The sequence below is a fragment of the Lepisosteus platostomus genome, unplaced genomic scaffold, assembly GCF_059453375.1.
Source record: "Lepisosteus platostomus isolate fLepPlt1 unplaced genomic scaffold, fLepPlt1.hap1 Scaffold_30_H1, whole genome shotgun sequence".
Taxonomy (NCBI): domain Eukaryota; kingdom Metazoa; phylum Chordata; class Actinopteri; order Semionotiformes; family Lepisosteidae; genus Lepisosteus; species Lepisosteus platostomus.
The window spans coordinates 75,687-97,688 of NW_028291658.1; the positions used below are offsets into that span (position 1 = coordinate 75,687).

Genomic DNA, 22,002 nt, shown 5'->3' on the forward strand with positions numbered 1-22,002 from the left:
AAAGGCATCAGACTTAAGGTAGAACCGTGTAAGATAGATATTTCCAGCTATACCCAGGATCATGCCAGGATCCTCTAGGTTAAAAACAGAGCCACTACTCATTGGCCAAGACCTGCTTGACAGGCTGGAGCCTCTGGTGGACTGCCAGCGTGGAAAATTGTGGGCTCAGGTCAAAAACCCTAAGCCTGTTGCACAGCAAAAAGGGGGATTCAGTGGTTATGCTGTGATCACACAGTGCCCACTGAACACTATAGCTGAGTTGGAGGTTCCTCCTGGTTCCTCTGGACGAGAATAAATGTCTCTTCTTGCTTTCCAAAACTACAGGGAAGTCCTGCCCAGGCCAGCACTCCCACGGTCTCCCAACTACAGGAGCAGTGCTCCGAGCAGCTGCTTGACCCGCCAGGTAAAGCACACCCCCTTTTCATCCCTGAAGAAGAGTGGATCTCCCTGTCCGGTAATGAATGGGAGTCCTTTCTGTGCACCCTGGTACCTCAGGGGGTCCAGGACTACCACCCCATGGTGGTGGGAGGGGGTCCAGGTGGCAGAAGTGCAGGTTGATGATGTAATTCTTAGCCTCAGCTCTGAGAAGTCCATAATCAGTGAAGGTCTGTTCGAGGACCTGTCGCGAAGCTGTCAGGTGACCCTGGTGACGCAGTCACAGGTTCTGTGGTGGGCACCCCCACCTCATAGGTCCATTTGGAGCAAAGGAAGCTGTGTAGCTTCCATCTCCATCGGAAAAAGGAAGTTTGCTCACTACTTCCAGGTAGCACCTCAGCTGACCCATTCGGTCTGCATTGGTGCAGACCTATTGGTTCGACTGGGCGCCCAGCTGGACACAGTAAACAGTGTGCTGTGGAAACGGGTGGACCCAGATGCCCACTCTCTAAGCGGTGACCCCGAGAACATTCGGTCAGGTCAGACGATTCCTCAGGCCTGCCAGGTAGTAAACGAATCGGACCTGATCGTTCCTGCGTCAACAGCAGGGTTTCCAGTACGCCTTGTCCTAAAGAAGGGACAGAGAATGGACGCTGAGATGGTTTTCTTCCAACCATCAGCTCAGTTTATCAGACTGAACCTAGCAGTCTGTTGTACCCCCAGACTGGAACGGAATGGCCGAGCCACCTGCCTGTTGGTGCAGAACATAGCAAAACAAGATGTCAAAATCCCTGCTCGCACTGACATGGGACTGGAATTGACAATAGTTTCTATGATTTCGAACTGGCCATCCCAGTACTGGGGCAGCTCCCTGGTCCCTTGGCTTCATAAAAGCGCCACTGTAATAAAGAAATTAAATCCAAAATCAAGAGGGCAGTTGCCTACTGAAATACAAGAAGTCATCAATTTTAACCTAGCAACACATTAAAGGCTGCATCTATACAAGTACGATTCTAGAAATGCTCACCAGATTACGTTTTAAGAAGGAACTGCGCTTCAGGTTCTGCCGAGATCTTAACTCGGATGGCAGGATTCAGAGTCCGGAGTGCGGACTGATTGCGCACGGAGGGTCCATATACTGTGGATCCCTCAGTGATCTTCCGCGTGTTCAAACAGCCAGCGTGTGACTCCCCTGTCCCCGTGACCTCATTGCTCTGCTCTCTCCTCTGTGCAGCCGAGCCCGATTCACGGTAAAGTGAAAAAAAATATGCCCTCAACGTGAGATTTACTCTGGAGCGAGGATAGATGTTACCTTTTTATCATTGAACAGGATGTATGTGATGTGGCGACTAGGTTCAATTTTGTATCCTCTTTAAAAGATTAAGGACTGGGGTGAGCGTGATTTACCACCCTTTCAGCTAAGAACCCGACGTGTGCACCGTTTAAGCTGCATAGACTCGGTCGTTTAACTCTTCTCCATTAGCAGGGTTAAGGTTAAAGAAAAAAAACATTGCTGACTTCTTTTTTTTTGCCAGCTGCTAGCGCTGATTAGCAAGGTTTGTATTTCATGTTTTGCAAGTTGCATCCATTTTAAGAAAAACAAGTCGTGTTAAAGACAGGAAATGAATACTTGCATTTAATTAAGTCTAGCCGTAGGTGGTTATCCACTGGGATTCAGACCCAGGGCCTCCTGTTTACTAGACAGGCGCTTTAACCAACTAAGCCACAGCGCCCCGGGAGTGCTGTCCTTTTGCAGCCACTTGGACACACCACTCAGACACATCTGCATTGGGTGTGTGCTCCGCCTGCTCGCTGAGCAAGTTGCCACCTTTACATACAATAGCAACATCGACACCAAGAGAAAGGATGACAAATGGCTTTTATCTGGAACTTTTCATGTCCAAGGAGCTCAATGTGCTTTCTGTGTACAACAGGGCCACTGAACTCCACGCTGGCCACTGAACCACAGCAGTGGCTTGCTGGCTTGACATCTCCCAAGGAAAATGTTGAAATCGCATGTGGAACAGGAAAATGACCCTCGAGTACGAGGGAAAAAAAAGAAAAAGATCATCTGGAGCGCGCCAACCCAGTTGAGACAGCCCAGTTTTGTTAATGAGGTGGCCGAGTGGTTAAGGCGATGGATTGCTAATCCATTGTGCTTTGCACGCATGGGTTCAAATCCCATCCTCGTCTGTTTCCATTCTGTTTTTGATCCCTATTGCTCAATGCACAGTGAAAGCATTGCATACATGTGTCTGACAATGAGAAATGGGCCCCTGAGACAGTCATTTGCCTGTTTCACAAATGATCGTATTTTACTAGAGATTCTGTTTGGGATTCAGATGTGCATTCGGACAGCAATCCCTTTCAAGAAATGATACGTTCTGGATGAGGTCAAAGGTGCATCATTTGGACACTTTGTGGGCTTGAAATACAAAGAAAATCATGTTCTATGGTACAAGATAAATACAAAACTTAAGCTTTTATTATAATTAGATTTGTTTATAAAGCATAAGCAATCATTTATTACATTAATATATGTAAAAATAACATTTTAGCATCATACGTTTAGTATATTTAGTCCCTAATGCTGAAAGAAATGATCATAGAACATGACTTCTAACCTTACCTGCGGTGTTTTTGATCCCTATTGCTCAATGCACAGTGAAAGCATTGCATACATGTGTCTGACAATGAGAAATGGGCCCCTGAGACAGTCATTTGCCTGTTTCACAAATGATCGTATTTTACTAGAGATTCTGTTTGGGATTCAGATGTGCATTCGGACAGCAATCCCTTTCAAGAAATGATACATTCTGGATGAGGTCAAAGGTGCTGGAACACTGTATTTAGGATGTGTTTGCAGTTATTCTGTGTTTCTAGCTTCAACCCAGTGATATATATATATATGCTCACTGCTTTTTTGGTACATGCCCAGGACAATAATCATTATGAGGATTTATTTCCATATGTGCTAGAGGTAGTGTTGTGAAATTCTTCAACACACTGGATCGCAGGTTTAAACCTGCACTCTTACTCCTTAAATACCAACAAATGCAGATATGTAGCAATCATATTGTAGCTGACACTCATTTGCCTGTTTCACAAATGATCATATTTTACTAGAGATTCTGTTTGGGATACGGATGTGCATTCTGACAACAATCTCTTTCAAAAAATGATTTTACCTTATCGCAGCTTTGCCCCTCTTGCCTCTTTGGAAAATATCTCCATCTTGTGGTCGTTGTTGGTAATGTCTAGACAATATCTCCATCTTGTGGTCGTTTTTGGTAATGTCTAGACAATATCTCCATCATGTGGTCGTTGTTGGTAATGTCTTCTTATGCCCTTTTTTTATTTCAATTCTTTATTAGTTGATTTTAGAATCTCTACAATAGAGCTGAAAATATCAGTTTTGTAGCAGACAATATGACATTAGTTATAGCCCAATTAAGACTTTATTACCCTGTTTTTAACATAACAAATTAAAATTGATTAAAACTAAGTTTGGAACACCAGGGAACATAAAAAATGATTTTTAGGAAAACCATGAGGTTCTCTGTGTCCGATGCCTGCAAGGGGAGAAAGCTAGAATCCTTTGCTTTTTCAAAATTTGAAAATAAACATCATATAACAACAGCTTTCATTCCTAGGAGTGAAAAATAACCATTTTTGAAGACATATTAGTTTCTAAAACACTACAATAAAGTTAAAAACATCCGTTTTATATTACTTTTAGTATTTTTAGTGAAATTAGTCATTTATTGCACTATTTTTAATATAATCTCTAATTAAAAGTGAATAGAATTAAGTTTGGAGCAACAAGGAACACAAAAAAAAAAGATTTTAAGGAAAAAAATGATGTCTTCTGTGCCAGGTGCCTGCAAGGGGAGAAAGCTAGAATCCTACCCAGGCTCCTGGAGCTCTGTCCTGGCTAAAGGAGGGTGAATCCATCCCCTTCAAAGCTCCATGAAAAAATGATCATTTAAAATTTGAAAAAAAAAACATCATATAACAACAGTTTTCATTCATAGGAGTGAAAAACAACCATTTTTGAAGACATATTAGTTTCTAAAACACTACAATAAAGTTGAAAACATCCGTTTTATATTACATTAATTTTTGTGAAATTAGTCATTTATTGCACTATTTTTAATAAAATCTCTAATTAAAAGTGATTAAAATTAAGTTTGGAACAACAAGGAACACAAAAAAAAAGATTTTAAGGAAAAAAATATTGTCTTCTGTGCCAGGTGCCTGCAAGGGGAGAAAGCTAGAATCCTACCCAGGCTCCTGGAGCTCTGTCCTAGCTAAAGGAGGGTGAATCCATCCCATTCAAAGCTCCATGAAAAAATGATATTTTTAAATTTGAAAAAAAAAAACATTATAGAACAACATCTCTTGGTCCACAGAGTGCAAAAATCCAACTTTGAAGAAAATCCATTGACTGATCCCCGAATCCTGAAGTTTCTTCACATGATATTGGGCTTGCAACCACTTTCTGGAAAATGATGAAAAATGCCAAAAATGAAAAAAAAGTTATCAATTCTAGAGCCTAAGAGGGAAATAAGAGAAATGTATATCTCCAAATAATTTTATGTGCTTCAGAAGAGCCCAGGAAAGTTTTTTGCATACATGAAACCACGCCCGTTTGCACGTAAGCAGACATGGTTGCACACACGACTGCATGAAAGCACACGTGCATGCAAAATCATCCTGTTAAGCATTTGAAAAGCCGCACCACGGCGCACTTGAAATAGCTCTTACATTAGTGGTCGACACAGGAATCGCCTTTTTATTTACGCTCTTACCAACGCGATGGAAAGCAAAACAAAGCAAAGCAGAGCAAAACAAAACGAACAAACGCAAAACCCTCACGTCCCGCACTTGCATATAACGCCGTTACGTGCCCAAGCGGTATTGTACGTCATCCTAGCACTGCACCCCGGGGCGTACGGTATATGGGAATGAGCACACGCCACGAATCGTCTGAAATCACTCCCTACAGCTGTAAGGCGCCTTGAAGCGTGCACCCCCAACATTCTTCTTTGCGCATCTGTGAAAGGTAAACTCTTGAGCAAACTCTGAACCAGCTCTAAGGAAACTAATCCGATTAGACGTTACTTTGACTCATCCTTTAACAGTTTTCAGTCTCTGTCTTTAAACACCTTGCTCAGTCACATTCAAGCCACAAGTACTCTTCTCGGATGTTGCACAAACAAATCCTAATGTCTTGAAAGCATTGCAGCATGTTTGTGTCCCACTTCCCGTGGCTGCAGGACAACTGACACGAACGGACAAACACAATCCCGGGCGTTTAGCGTGACATAGTCTTGCAGGCATCGTGCTGTCTTACTGCAATACTATACCACTTGAGGAAACAGTCCATCTGGCCATGAAACTCATTTGAACGTCTAGCTACAGCAACTAACAATAACATGATTTATTCAGGATGTGTGGAATCAGCACGTCCCGGAGACAGCTTCTGAAATCGTGAGCATTCTCTGGTGGTGTCCTGGAGGGCTCCCCCGGGCATGTGTTGGTGGTATAGTGGTGAGCATAGCTACCTTCCAAGCAGGTGACCCGGGTTCGATTCCCGGCCAACGCAGTGGCAAGTGTTTTCAAATGCTGTCACAAGCCTTGGATTGTGACTAGCAAAGCGAAGCCTTTTGAAAGAGCTAAAGCACTGCAAAACGGAATTGAAGGAGAATCTTACAGGGGATTCTGAGCGGTGTCTAAATAAATAAATTCACAGCGTCCGCGGATGGCATTTTGCAGCTGGAAGTAGATGTCGACGCTTTTTGCACACAGCACCAAAAAAGCGTCTTTTTTGAAGGTACAGGCATTGAGCATTGGTGGTTCATTGTTAGAACTCTCGCCTGCCACGCAGGAGGCTTGGTTTCGATTCCTGGCCAATGCAGTGGCTTTTGCAGCGAACGGCTCCATCACTTGCATCCCAACTTTTGCAACTCGCAACTGAAAACCCACTGAAGCTAAGCAGGTGTGAGCCAGGTCAGTACCTGGATGAGGGTGAGCTACAGGGAAAAACAAAGCTTCCAGCTGGAAGTGGTGTTAATAGGGCCAGCGGGGAGGCGCTCACCCTGAGGTCTGTGCGGGTCCCAATCTCCCAATATAGTGACGGAGAAGCTGTGTTGTAAAAGGGCGCTGTCTTTTGGATGAGATGTAAAACCGAGGTCATAGTGCTCTGTGGTCATTAAAAATGACCACCAAAACCTTTGACAAAAGCTCTTGGTAATTGATGGTCTTCAATAATGTTTCTCCTTTAGGTACATTTAAAATCAGCTGAATAATGCTGTGAAACCATGAAACTGCATGAGAAAGCCCGTACACTGAATTACACGGCTTTCTATTCAAAGGAGGACAAAAGAAATTCCCTGAGTTCGATTTTTTGCAGCACAGAGAGGGGCACTGTCACGAGGCCGGTTAGCTCAGTTGGTTAGAGCGTGGTGCTAATAACGCCAAGGTCGCGGGTTCGAGCCCCGTATGGGCCATGTCCTTTTCTCCTCTCTTACCAAAGCTGTTAGGTTCCTTTCCGTGGTGAGATGGGTTGTCCTGCAACGCTGCCACACAGTGCCGACAGACAAGAGTGTTGCGGGAGAAGAGAAAAGTGTTTGAAGATTTAAGAGTGTCTTAGGTGGAGCCAAAATCAAGTGTCACAAATGCAAGTGGGAAGATTTCCAATGTTTAATATGGTCAAAATAAGCGGAAGTTACCAGCTGGTCCGGCACAGTCTGCCATGTTTTTGTCATATACTGTAAAGTGGTGTCGAACTGGAGCCTCACCATTTGCATATGTGAGGCTCCAGTTATACATCGATTGTCACATTAAATGACAAAAATGAAGAGAGGTAAAGCAGCTGGAGAGGTTTTCTTACAACTTTTGAGCACAGTTTTGGAAAATGTTTCCTTCACGCTGCACTGTACAATATAGGCAGCCAAGAGTCTCCAAAACAAAACAGAATTGACAGATAGGAGAAAATTCCCACTCGTCCTGAAGTTCCCAAAATCCAGCACTGAGTGTAAACAAAGTGTCTAAGTAGCGTGGGAATGTTAAACCTAACCCTAGCTGGAGTTTGAGCAATCCAGCACTGAGAGTAAAAAGATGAGTCAAAGTAACGTCTAATCAGATTAGTTTCCTTAGAGCTGGTTCAGAGTTTGCTCAAGAGTTTACCTTTCACAGATGCGCAAAGAAGAATGTTGGGGGTGCACGCTTCAAGGCGCCTTACAGCTGTAGGGAGTGATTCGAGACGATTCGTGGCGTGTGCTCGTTCCCATATACCTTACGCCCCGGGGTGCAGTGCTAGGATGACTACAATACCGCTTGGGCACGTAACGGCGTTATATGCAAGTGTGGGACGTGAGGGTTTTCGTTTGTTCGTTTTGTTTTGCTCTGCTTTGCTTTGTTTTGCTTTCCATCGCGTTGGTAAGAGCGTAAACCATGTCTGCTTATGTGCAAACGGGCGTGGTTTCATGTATGCAAAAAACTTTCCTGGGCTCTTCTGAAGCACATAAAATTATTTGGAGATATACATTTGTCTTGTTTTCCTCTTAGGCTCTAGAATTGATAACTTTTTTTTAGGATTCTAGCTTTCTCCCCTTGCAGGCATCGGGCACAGAGGACCTCATGGTTTTCCTAAAAATCTTTTTTTTTTGTGTTCCTTGTTGTTCCAAACTTAATTTTAATCACTTTTAATTAGATATTTTATTAAAAATAGTGCAAAAAATGACTAATTTCACTAAAAATAATGTAATATAAAACTGATGTTTTTAACTTTATTGTAGTGTTTTAGAAACTACTATGTCTTCACAAATGGTTATTTTTCACTCCTAGGAATGAAAGCTGTTGTTATATGATGTTTATTTTCAAATTTTGAAAAAATCAAAGGATTCTAGCTTTCTCCCCTTGCAGGCATTGGACACAGAGAACCTCATGGTTTTCCTAAAAATCATTTGTTATGTTCCCTGGTGTTCCAAACTTAGTTTTAATCAATTTTAATTTGTTATTATGTTAAAAACAGGGTAATAAGTTTCTAATTGGACTATAAATAATGTCATATTGTCTGCTATAAAACTGATGTTTTCATCTCCATTGTAGAGATTCTAGAATCAACTAATAGAGAATTAAAATAAAAAAGGGCATAAGAAGACATTACCAACAACGACCACAAGATGGAGATGTTGTCTAGACATTACCAATAACGACCACAAGATGGAGATATTGTCCAAAGAGGCAAGAAGGGCAAAGCCGCGATAAGGAGATTGCTGTCAGAATGCACATCCGGATCCCAAACAGAATCTCTAGTAAAATATGATCATTTGTGAAACAGGCAAATGAGTGTCAGCTACAATATGATTGCTACATATCTGCATTTGTTGGTTTTTAAGGAGTAAGAGTGCAGGCGGTTTAAACCTGCGATCCAGTGTGTTGAAGTATTTCACAACACTACCCCTAGCACATCAGGAAATAAATCCTCATAATGATTATTGCCCTGGGCATGTACCAAAAAATCAGTGAGCATATACATATATCGCTGTGTTGAAGCTAGAGACACAGAATAAGTGCAAACACATCCTAAATACAGTGTTCCTGCACCTTGACCTCATCCAGAATGTATCGTTTTTTGAAAGCGATTGCTGTCAGAATGCACAACTGAATCCCAAACAGAATCTCTAGTCAAATATGATCATTTATGAAACAGGCAAATGAGTCTCTCAGGTGCCCATTGCTCATTTTCAGACACATTTATGCAATACTTTCACCATGCGTTGAGCAATAGGGATTAAAGATACCAGAGGTAAGGTTTAAAAGTAATTCTGAGGTGCAACACATCAGCAAAACAGCTAGGCATCTGAAATGTGGGGTTTGAGAGCCCTTCAGGGAACACCGTACCCTAAAGGTACCAGAAGTCCACTAGTATAAGCATTAAGTCACTGTCAGCCCTGTTGCAATGTGATTGCTACATATCTTCATTTCTTTGGTTTTTAAGGAGTAAGAGTGCAGGGGGTCTAAATCTGCGATCCAGTGTGTTGAAGTATTTCACAACACTACCTGTAGCCCGTCTGGAAATAAATCCTCATTCTGATTATTGACCTGGGCATGTACCAATAAATCACTGAGTATATATATCACTGTGTTGAAGCTAGAGACCTGTATGTAATAATATGATGCTAAAATGTTATTTTCACATGTAAGAAAACCGGCTCAGGGATGCCAAATATGTAATGTTGCCATATCAAAATTAAATGTAGTGGCTCTCTGAAGGCACCAGTTCTGTAGGGTTTGGGCATTTACTGAGACAATTATTAATTGTAGCAGTAAATCACAAAGTTGATTCTTTTGATGGCTTTAGAATCCAACCATGTGACATAACTCAAACAACGCGCACACACAGGTACTAATACACGAGGATACATTTATTAATACATAAAATATGCATGTAAACCTAACAGATCTTATCGAGAGGGTTATCAGAATACAAAAGATATATATTCAGTCAGTTACGAAGTGTTACACATATCAAGAGGACATACGTTCAGTATATCATTCATTAAGACCGTTTCGTTAATGAACTTGGTTATAACTTCTACATTAGATACTCAAACAAGTACATAACTCTTAGGAATTAAATTGATATCAACTGGTTGGGATAACAATTGAATTCTCGAGCTCCAATGCATTGAAGTTGAATACTCATCCAATCTTTGGGGATTCAGATCTTCCTGCGGGCACAAAGAAACAGTTGCAGGCTGTTGCTGTCCAATCCGCGCTCTCTGGCTCCGTGCCAGGCTGTGCTGTGCGGCTTGCGACGCTGCGCTGCTGATGCTCACTGTGGGCTTTAACTAGCAAAGTTTGTGCACAGGAGAAAAGATGACTGTGGGTCCCAGCAAGTCAGGAAGAGGACCGGTTCGTTTCTGATGAAGAGCTAGTTCTGAATAGTGATTCAGCTGTCCACAGTTCCGACCTGTTCACGAGGCCTGCTGCTGGTGCTAACCTCGGGTGGATCCTCTGGTTATTCTCTGGCAACCTCCGCTCTAGACTCTTAGAACAAAGGAAAGTTCTGGCACTCGGACACACTGGCCGTTCCGTGGTTGTCCGGGCTGAGTCTCAGGATGGTCAGGAGGCGCGCTGCGAGAATGTCCTGCCCTTGGGAGCCTTCTGCTCCTGGGCCGCCCTGCCCTGGAATTCTCCTTTGAATTCCCTTTAGAATTGTTCACAGAATCCTCTGAATCCTCCCTTCTGAATCTTACTGAATCTCACAGGCTCTCTGTGTTGCCTGTTTTTACCTGGAGGAACTTCAGCTCATTGATTGGCTGAAAGTTCCATGGGCATCAGAGTCCCACGTGGGTTACTCGGCCCTACCAGTCCCTGATTGATTGATCAAGGTGAGATATGAGTCACTTAGTCCTGACACTTAGTAATGCAGTCCAGATGTCCAACTGGCACTCCCTAGACAGAAAGGCGCCAATGGATGACCATTGATCATGATAGCCAGGCTTAGCTAAGTGCATCCCCCTTTGGGAGCTGTCCTAGGACCTTAAATCACCCTGCATGAATAGTCTCTCTGTGGCTGCACCACAGAGATGAACAGAGAAATGGGGCCTCATTTGGGAAGGCTCAGAACACTTAATTCTGCCTTATTAATAAGCCTCGCCGCTACACACATATATTAATATAATAAATGATTGCTTATGCTTTATAAACAAATCTAATTAAAATAAAAGCTTAAGTTTTGTATTTATCTTGTACCATAGAACATGATTTTCTTTGTATTTCAATCCCACAAAGTGTCCAAATGACGCACTACATGATATAAGGAAGATTATCACATGCATATCGGTATTATCTTTCTTACGAAAATGCATTCCTTTCATTACCTTTTACTTTTTAAAATGAACTCAAATTGTGTATAATGTAATAATTTAAGTAGAATAGATTCTAATAATATAATGATCCAGTGTGTTGCACTACTTCACTGCTTCACTGCTCTATGCCGTCTGGAAATAAATCCTCAGACTGCTTACTGCCCTGGGCATGTACCAATGAATTACAGGAGCACATCTATTTCTCACTGCGTTGAAGCAGGAGACACACAGTCTCTGCAAACACATCCTAAATACAGTGTTCCAGCACCTTTGACCTCATCCAGAACATATCATTTCTTGAAAGGGATTGCTGTCCGAATGCACATCTGAATCCCAAACAGAATCTCTAGTAAAATACGATCATTTGTGAAACAGGCAAATGACTGTCTCAGGGGCCCATTCCTCATTGTCAGACATATGTATGCAATGCTTTCACCGTGCATTGAGCAATAGGGATTAAAAACACAGCAGGTAAGGTTAGATGTCATGTTCTATGATCATTTCTTTCAGCATTAGGGACTAAATATACTAAACGTATGATACTAAAATGTTATTTTCACATATATTAATGTAATAAATGATTGTTTATGCTTTATAAATAAATCTAATTAAAATAAAAGCTTAAGTTTTGTATTTATCTTGTCCCATAGAACATGATTTTCTTTGTATTTCAAGCCCACAAAGTGTCCTTTGATCTCTATTCTGTGGTAATCCACGATGACCCCGTTCTTCAGGTGATTCATCATGTCCTCCCTCGCCTGTTGAGAGGCCACCTGATCTCTTCTGCCGTGGCGTGCTTCATACACGCCCTCTTGAAGTGAGCAGGAAGCTGATCAAAAGTATTCAGGCACATCTTGCACACCAGGGGAATCCTCACGGGTTTCCTTTGAAAATAAATAATACCATCTGTGTATAGAAACAAGCTAAGACTGATTTCTTAAATTATCCTTAAAATTCTCTCTCATAGTTTGAGCATAATGATTTTATTGCATTTATATAAGAATTGCTCATTGCTCCTAAATAAATAATGGTCTCAGTCACAGACTTTCCAATAGAAGCCATTGTGGAGTTCAGCAACTGCAGGTCCTAGAAGTGGGGAAGGAATTTTAAAAGAGAAATTGAATTACAATACAGAAGGAATGGCTGAGGGTTCACTGAAATGTATAAATATACAAATTCCAAAGACTGAGTCCATATAGAAACAACTACTTTTCATTTTCAGTATAAGAAAAAAAAAAACTATCTTCCAAAGCATCATAAAATTGTCCCTTCTTCCAGACCCTACTTCTCTCTTGTAGTAGTACAGCAGACCTTTCCAGGTGAGCAGATCACAGAGTCCGAAATGAGCTTCCTCCATCAAGCAAAGTACCTGAACATGACTCTGTCTTCATAAAAGCGCCCCTGTAATAAAGAAATTAAATCCAAAATCAAGAGGGCAGTTGCCTACTGAAATACAAGAAGTCATCAATTTTAACCTAGCAACACATTAAAGGCTGCATATATACAAGTGCGATTCTAGAAATGCTCACCAGATTACGTTTTAAGAAGGAACTGCGCCTCAGGTTCCGCCGAGATCTTAACTCGGATGGCAGGATTCAGAGTCCGGAGTGTGGACTGATGGCGAGCGGAGGGTCCACATACTGTGGATCCCTCAGTGATCTTCCGCGTATTCAAACCGCCAGCGTGTGACTCCCCTGTCCCTGTGACCTCATTGCTCTGCTCTCTCCTCTGTGCAGCCGAGCCCGACTCACGGTAAAGTGAAAAAAAAGATGCCCTCAACGTGAGATTTACTCTGGAGCGAGGATAGATGTTACCTTTTTATCATTTAACAGGATGTATGTGATGTGGCGACTAGGTTCAATTTTGTATCCTCTTTAAAAGATTAAGGACTGGGGTGAGCGTGATTTACCACCCTTTCAGCTAAGAACCCGACTTGCGCACCGTTTAAGCTGCATAGACTCGGTCGTTTAACTCTTCTCCGTTAGCAGGGTTAAGGTTAAAGAAAAAAAAAATAGCTGACTCCTTTTTTTTGCCAGCCGCTAGCGCTGATTAGCAAGGCTTGTATTTCATGTTTTGCAAGTTGCATCCATTTTAAGAAAAACAAGTCGCGTTAAAGACAGGAAATGAATACTTGCCTTTAATTAAGTCTAGCCGTAGGCGGGGATCTCCTGTTTACTAGACAGGCGCTTTAACCAACTAAGCCACGGCGCCCCAGGAGTGTTGTCCTTTTGCAGCCACTTGGACACACCACTCAGACACATCTGCATTCGGTGTGTGCTCCGCCTGCTCGCTGAGCAAGTTGCCACCTTTACATACAATAGCAACATCGACACCAAGAGAAAGGATGACAAATGGCTTTTATCTGGAACTTTTCATGTCCAAGGAGCTCAATGTGCTTTCTGTGTACAACAGGGCCACTGAACTCCACACTGGCCACTGAACCACAGCAGTGGCTTGCTGGCTTGACATCTCCCAAGGAAAATGTTGAAATCACATGTGGAACAGGAAAATGACCCTCGAGTACGTGGGGAAAAAAAAAAAAAGATCATCTGGAGCGCGCCAACCCATGTCCGGACAGCCCAGTTTCGTCGACAAGGTGGCTGAGTGGTTAAGGTGATGGACTGCTAATCCATTGTGCTCTGCAGGCATGGGTTCGAATCCCATTCTCATCGCTCTCCATGTTTGACACGTGTGCCTGTTCGACATTGGCCCTCCTGTTGTTTGCTCCGGTGCTAGAGCCGTACATTTTCTAGCAGTGGCTGAACATGGTATAGTAGGCCAACGTCGGTATCGAGCAGTGACAGTAACAGTACTTACTGCGCCCCATAAGAAATCGTTTGTCCCTGTTCAAAAGAGATTGTGCGATGTCCTGCGGCGTTCGTAAAGCAAACCTTTGACAGTTTGAAAAGAGGAATTTATTCTGCTTCCTGTGCGTGCAGTAGTTACAAAGTTGAACGTCTTTACACGATCTGCTGCAGTTTTCAGTGGGCGGGCTTTGTCAGATGGCTTGAAAAAACGCACTGTGTTTCGGCTCGGGAAACATCATGAGCAGTGTCCTGCATGTTTTCTGTGTATAGCTGTCTTTTAACACATACAGAATTCATTCGAAATCATTGATTTCTCCAATTAACAAGGGTCCCTTTTTGAACCTGCGAGAAGCATTCTTTCAATGTAACAGATTTACTCCGGGGAAAGCCAGCATGACATTGAGAGTAGCTCAAGCTTTCAGCACCCGTATCGGACTGCGTGTATGCAGACACCGCTCAGAATCCCCTGTAAGATTCTCCCTCAATTCCGTTTTTCAGTGCTTTAGCTCTTTCAAAAGGCTTCGCTTTGCTAGTCACAATCCAAGGCTCATGACAGCATTTGAAAACATTCACCACTGCGTTGGCCGGGAATCGAACCCGGGTAAACTGCTTGGAAGGCAGCTATGCTCACCACTATACCACCAACGCACACCCACAGGAAGCCTGCAGGACACCACCAGAGAATGCTTTTTTTATTTTTTTTTTTATTAAACAGAATTTACAAATACAAATACAACAAGAGGATCAGAGTCATGTACAAGAGAAAAGAAACGCAGCAGAAAAAAGCATTTAACTACCAGAGGTAATTAAGTAATTATGTGATCAAATTGTATATTTTACACGTATCATATTTTCCTTGCTTTAATATTTCTCAATTATTTATAAACTTTAGTTTCAACATGCATGCGTTTCCTGTAAAAAATAAAACTCAGCACACAGTTTTTCTTTTAACAACATTTCGAGTACCTCTGGCATTCATGAAAAAGACATACACAAAAGCAAATAACTAACTCTAAGACTGTCTAAACTATTGAGTTTTTCAAAGAACCAGAACTATAACAGTCCTTAACACTTAACTACACCATTCCAAACTAACACTAAAGAAACACTAGTATATACTGGTATAACAAATATAACCAAACATAATCATTAACTGAGCAGTCACTGGGAGCAAATCTCCTTCCCGTCCACAAAGGCCCTCGCTCCCACAAAGTAGGCTCTCCTCCCCTCTCTTCTGGCAGCTTCAACCTGGGGCCACAGCTGGTTCCTGGTACTCCTGTCCGTGGCAGACAGGTCCTCTGCAAACCTCAGTTTGTTCCCATTCAAATACTCATTCCCCCTCGCCGCTCGCCACAGCATGTCCCTCGCCGTCCTCTTGGTGAACTGTATTATAATCGATCTGGGGCGCACTTGCCCAGACATGTTCGCTCTCCCGAGCCTGTGAAAAAAGTCAATGGCCGATATTACGTCCTCCTGGTCCGGCAGGGTCCTTTTACAGATACCCTTCACTGTTGCAACAAGGTCCTTATCACGTTCCTCTTTAACTCCAAATAATTTTAAATTCCATCATCGACGGTATCTATCTACATCGTTCACTTTCAATTCAAGTTCTTTAATATGCTTTTCTTGTTTGGTATTTACTTGTTTAAGAACTTTTACTTCACTCTTTAAGTCTTCAACCTCTTTAAACACACAGTCCATGGACTTTTTAAGACTTTCGATTGCGACTGTATTAGATCAAATCATTTCCTTCAGCTCACCCATGCTCTGTGCCATCATGTTGAAGATGTTGGTCTGGAGCTCCTCCAGCGTCAGGTCGTCCCTTCCCCTCTTGGCTGCCGGGGTTTTCACAGGTGTGCTGGGCAGGGACTCCGGCTCTTCCTCTGGCAGCTGAGTCTCACTTGGGCTGCGAACGCTCGCGTACGAGCGCATCTCCAGCACTCTTTCCACGTCCCCTCCAGCTGCTTCACTTTTCCCTTTAGTTGCCATCAATTTTCTTGTAGTGCTATACATATACGATTGAGGTTTCTTAGACTTCTCCTTCGAAGACCCAGCACTCTCTTTTCTTTTCCCAGTGTTACTCATATCGAAATTCTTAAACCTAAAAAAAATCGTTTTTTTTTCTTTCAATTATAACTGAAGTTTAAACAAGTAGTGTTTAGTCCTTATTTTTCTGTAGTCAAAAAAAGCAAAAATTAACATTCAGGTCATGAAAAACTCAAAAAAAATCCTCAAACACTAAACTTTACCTCCCACCTGAGCGTCATCTTGAACGCCCCTACCACCAGAGAATGCTCACGATTTCGGAAGCTGTCTCCGGGACGTGCTGATTCCACACATCCTGAATAAATCATGATATTGTTAGTTGCTGTAGCTAGACGTTCAAATGAGTTTCATGGCCAGATGGACTGTTTCCTCCAGCGGTATAGTATTGCAGTGAGACAGCACGATGCCTGCAAGACTATGTCACGCTAAACGCCACAGATTGTGTTTGTCCGTTCATGTCAGTCATCCTGCAGCCACGGGAAGTGGGACACAAACATGCCGCAATGCTTTCAAGACGTTAGGATTTGTTTGTGCAACATCCGAGAAGAGTACTTGTGGCTTGAATGTGAACTGTACGTGCCCGCCCCCTTTCCTCTGTAGTGCATGAGTTCCTCCCGGCATGCCCTTCGTCATTGTTCTGTCATCTTGTATTTAAAGGGTTGTATTTCTGCTGCTGAAAAGAATCAACGGGTTTCTTTGTTCCCAACGGAGCCCTTGTCTGTCATGAAATTCTTCAAAACCTCAAGCTAGAAGAAGACGACAAATATGAAGCGTTACAGCAACGACATGCCATGAGACGATTGATAACGATTTCCATAGGATCCCCGCGGTTGCCTGGCAACCGTCAGCTTTGCGCAGTGGCAGTATCGTAGCCTGTGAGGTTTAGCCGAGGCGGGATTATTGCTAGTTGAAAACTTTTCCCAATACCCCGCTTCCGCCGGTTTGCAATACAATCGGCGAAAGCAATTTTTGACAGTCTCGTTAGAGACTGAGCAAGGTGTTTAAAGACAGATTTGGTCATGGTGACATCATGGTAGAAAGAAGCGAGCTTGTTCCCAGTGGGCATTGATTCGTCGAATATACGTATATTTACGGTGAAATTACGGCTATACGTATATATACGTCGCCTCGAAGTATAATCAACGTCGAATTGCAACCGTAAAATTGACGACATTAACAAACGCATATATAACGTCGAAAACACATCTAACACAGTGCCTGAGGCTTTTTACTGTATGTATCGTGTGTGCCGCAACTAGGAGTATACGGCACTCTGCACAGTGTACGAAGTAAATTATTTTCGCAGCAATTAATTTACACGTGTATAATAAATATAGTAAATATAATAAATTAATTACTGCGAAAATAATTTACTTCGTACACTGTGCAGAGTGCCGTATACTCCTAGTTGCGGCACACACGATACATACAGTAAAAAGCCTCAGGCACTGTGTTAGATGTTTTTTCGACGTAATATATGCGTTTATTCATGTCGTCGATTTTACGGTTGCAATTCAACGTTGATTATACGTCGAGGCGACGTATATATACGTATAGCCGTAATTTCGCCGTAAATATACGTATATTCGACGAATCAATGCCCACAGCTTGGCATACAAGGGTTTTGCTGAGGGGGTCTTGCCACCTGCCTGAAAAAAAACAGTAAAATGTTTGAGTGCCTATAGAGTTTCTATTTTTATTTTCTTGACAAAAGTCCCCCATCAGTGCGCGGTGCCCGAGGAAAAATCTGTAGGGGGGTGTCTGAAATTCTGAGGGGGGAGTGATATTTCGGTTGAAACGGAGCTGTACGGTGCAGCTACCCAAATGAAATCTTGCAGCTATGCCATTGATTAGTGCTTCATGATAGAAGATAACGACTAGCAATCTGGTATTTGCGATGAAGTTCAGTTTCACATTTTTCGTCACTCTCAAGGTTTGTATTGCCTGGAGCGAAAAGTACCATAAGCGTTCATTTTTGCAGCTACATGGACGTTCTGAATCGTTAAGAAAAAAATGTTGTAAAACCAACAGAAAGCACAGACTGCTATAACTAGTCCTAGTTATATAACGATTTTAAGTATAATGATAAACTACTGCAAGGAATCGGTCCACCTGAGCAAACAGGATCGTAATGTTGACACTCAATAATATGCGCAGTTCCTGGACGGATAGCCCTTCTGCCCATCAAACAGACTGAGTGACTGTTCGTGTCATTTAGTGTTGTCTGACCATTGACAAAGTACAACTATTTTTTTAGGGTGCAAATTAAGTTAGGTAAAACTTTTTGCCCAAAACTGAAGGGGCGACATTCCCCCCTCCCCCCGTGATGCCAGGCCTGTCCCCATCCTATTCCATAATGTCATTATATATAATACCATACAACAGTGACCGATCCTTACTTATTGCATGCGTTAAAATTGCACATCAGCTCATAGCAGCGATGTATTATCAATGTTAAATTTCAACCATAATATCGACAACATTAATAAACGCATACGTTGAGAAAATATCGAACCCAGCATATTTTCCGGTTATATACCACAATGCATTGCTAGTATTCGTTGGTCACCATTTTGGACACGTTTTTCAAACGTAGAAGTATATCCGAAAATATCTCAGCAATCCTCTTTTGACGAGTAAGTATGAACAATAATAATACTATCTGAATACATACAGATCTTTCTTAATATTATTTTGATTAAAATAGTATGTGAATAAGCAAAAAAATGGCACATAAAATAGTGTGAATGGGGAAGATGACACAAAATCGTTTTGCCGTTTCTCTTATTCTTATTCTATGTTGTACTTTCAAACTTTGGGTACTCATTAATTAGGACAGACTTTATTGCTCAACTGCTATGATGCAAGCCAAATTTTATACATTTATTTCAGCTTTGAGCTTAGTAAACCGTTCATTTTTTAGATTATACTAAAGAAGATATTAATCATCATTTATTTGGGAAGTAATATTATATAATTTTCTCCTAGCTGCGGTGCTGAAGTCCCACCCTACATCAACAGAAAAAGAAATAAAGGAGCACGCAATGTGTTACTTGAAGAATGCATATGCAAGGCAGGGGGCCAAGAGATCTGGACTCTGAAAATAATAGGTTTTTGGTTCTAACTGTTAGGACAATTAGACAGGGTTTGCAAATAGTGGACAAAAATCGTCTTAACTTCCATTGTAATATTTTATATTTTATGTAATATTTTTTTCTTGGAAATATAGAAGTTGTACATTTTAAAATGTATATTTGAATCAAAATGTGGTTTTGAGTTAGTGTGTTAATGTAATTAGTTTTGTGTTTGTCATTACTATACTGTATATTGCCATGTTACCAGAATTTGTAGCTGAAGTTTAAGACTAGTTGTGTTTTTATGATTATTGCCCATATGTTGATTGTTGATTGATTGTATACAATGTATAATTTGAAATACATATGTTTCAGGTGTGAATGTGTATTTTCAGAATACATTTCTAAACCTAATCATTGGCTTGTTTTACTTGTTTCTACACCTATAAAATCTATCTTTGATGTATAATAGACCTCTACCCATATACGTATAATAGACCTCTAATGTTATCCGTATAATAGACCTCTAACCATATACGTATAATAGACCTCTAAAGTTATACGTATAATAGACCTCTAACCATATACGTATAATAGACCTCTAAAGTTATCCGGAACTCCAACCATATATGTATAATAGTCCTCTAAATGTATCCGTATAATAGAACTCCAACCATTTATGTATAATGAACGTCTAAATATAGACGTATAATTGACGTTTTACTTTAGACGTATATTAGAATTTCATTCTAGACGAATTGTAGACCACATTTAGACGTATAAGATATGCGTTTAATAGACGTATATTATACGTCTTTTGCCCAATGGGTTACGTCTCAACAGAAACGCTCTTTAGCTCTTTCAGCGTTATGCAGAGACCATCGTCTGTCGAGATCACTTTTGAGTCAGCGCGAAACGCCGTGTGCTGTCAGTTTGATTTCATATTGCTCGTAGCGGCGCCCGGCTTTTGTCTGTCAAACGTTAGGTTGCGCTTCTTCATGCTGCATCGTCGGCATGAGTGGAGCTTTATAAACGTCTGTACTTACTGCGCCCCATAAGAAATCGTTTGTCCCCGTTCAAAAGAGATTGTGCGATGTCCTGCAGCAAACCTTTGACAGTTTGAAAAGAGGAATTTATTCTGCTTCCTGTGCGTGCAGTAGTTACAAAGTTGAACGCCTTTACACGATCTGCTGCAGTTTTCAGTGGGCGGGCTTTGTCAAATGGCTTGGAAAAACGCACTGTGTTTCGGCTCGGGAAACATCATGAGCAGTGTCCTGCATGTTTTCTGTGTATAGCTGTCTTTTAACGCATACAGAATTCATTCGAAATCATTGATTTCTCCAATTAACAAGGGTCCCTTAAAGGATGAGTCAAAGTAACGTCTAATCGGATTAGTTTCCTTAGAGCTGGTTCAGAGTTTGCTCAAGAGTTTACCTTTCACAGATGCGCAAAGAAGAATATTGGGGGTGCACGCTTCAAGGCGCCTTACAGCTGTAGGGAGTGATTCGAGACGATTCGTGGCGTGTGCTCGTTCCCATATACCGTACGACCCGGGATGCAGTGCTAGGATGACTACAATACCGCTTGGGCACGTAACGGCGTTATATGCAAGTGCGGGACGTGAGGGTTTTCGTTTGTTCGTTTTGTTTTGCTCTGCTTTGCTTTGTTTTGCTTTCCATCGCGTTGGTAAGAGCGTAAATAAAAAGGCGATTCCTGTGTCTACCACTAATGTAAGAGCTATTTCAAGTGCGACGTGGTGCGGCTTTTCAAATGCTTGTGGGCATTTCTCTGTTGTTGATTCTTTTTTTGTGTGTAACAAAGTGGCATTTTCATGTCCGGACGGGGAGACTTTATCATTCCGACATGAAGCCACCCTTAAGTCCTCTGAGGCGTGTCTGTCTGCAAGGCTTGTATTTTGGAAATGTTTTTTTGAAACGGAGAACGACTTTGAAATAGGCTTCCGCCGGCGCCTCGCGATCCAGGTAAGATTGTAGCAAGAACGCAGCGGCGGTGGGGCTTGCTGTAGTCGTGGCTGAGTGGTTAAGGCGGTGGACTAGAAATCCATTGGGGTCTCCCCGCACAGGTTCCAATCCTGCCGACTACGTTGTCCGCCTTCAGTCGGTGTGTTTCGGCACAAGCAAAGAAGCGCGCCTCTTTGCTGTTCCTGGTGGTTTTAAAACGCCCAATCGCTTGTACCCGCTGCCTTGGAAATAAGTTCCTCAGCGTCCGCAAATGGCATTTTGCAGCTGGAAGCAGATGTCAACGCGTTTTGCACAGAGCACCAAAAAAGCGTCTTTTTTGAAGGCCCAGGCACTGAGCATTGGTGGTTCAGTGGTAGAATTCTCGCCTGCCACGCGGGAGGCTCGGGTTCGATTCCCGGCCAATGCAGTGGCTTTTGCAGCGAGCGGCTCCATCACTTGCATCCCCTTGCAACTCGCAACTGAAAACCCACTGAAGCTAAGCAGGTGTGAGCCAGGTCAGTACCTGGATGAGGATGAGCTACAGGGAAAAACAAAGCTTCCAGCTGGAAGCGGTGTTAATGGTGCCGGCGGTGGGGCGCTCACCCTGAGGTCTGTGCGGGTCCCAATGCCCCAGTATAGTGACGGAGATGCTGTGTTGTAAAAGGGCGCTGTCTTTTGGATGAGATGTAAAACCGAGGTCACAGCGCTCTGTGGTCATTCAAAATGACCACCAAAACCTTTGACAAAAGCTCTTGGTAATTGATGGTCTTCAATAATGCTTCTCCTTTAGGTACATTTTAAATCAGCTGAAAAATGCTGTGAAATGGGGGGGCACTTCAGGCCAGTGTAGGATTTG

The 22,002-nt window shown here is 42.3% G+C and overlaps 5 non-coding genes across 5 annotated transcripts; 4 read left to right on the forward strand and 1 right to left on the reverse strand.

Annotated features, from left to right (window-relative positions):
* The first annotated feature begins 2,486 nt into the window (after nt 1-2,486).
* On the forward strand, nt 2,487-2,568 carry trnas-gcu (transfer RNA serine (anticodon GCU)). Its single transcript has one exon. It is a non-coding gene; the product is annotated as a tRNA-Ser (tRNA).
* Nucleotides 2,569-6,813: 4,245 nt separating this feature from the next.
* trnai-aau (transfer RNA isoleucine (anticodon AAU)) lies at nt 6,814-6,887 on the forward strand. Its single transcript has one exon. It is a non-coding gene; the product is annotated as a tRNA-Ile (tRNA).
* Nucleotides 6,888-14,641: 7,754 nt separating this feature from the next.
* trnag-ucc (transfer RNA glycine (anticodon UCC)) lies at nt 14,642-14,713 on the reverse strand. Its single transcript has one exon. It is a non-coding gene; the product is annotated as a tRNA-Gly (tRNA).
* Nucleotides 14,714-16,957: 2,244 nt separating this feature from the next.
* LOC148634709 (U4 spliceosomal RNA) lies at nt 16,958-17,099 on the forward strand. Its single transcript, XR_015933425.1, has one exon. It is a non-coding gene; the product is annotated as a U4 spliceosomal RNA (small nuclear RNA).
* A 4,403-nt stretch (nt 17,100-21,502) lies between these two features.
* Nucleotides 21,503-21,573, forward strand: trnag-gcc (transfer RNA glycine (anticodon GCC)). The gene has a single exon. It is a non-coding gene; the product is annotated as a tRNA-Gly (tRNA).
* Nucleotides 21,574-22,002: the final 429 nt, after the last annotated feature.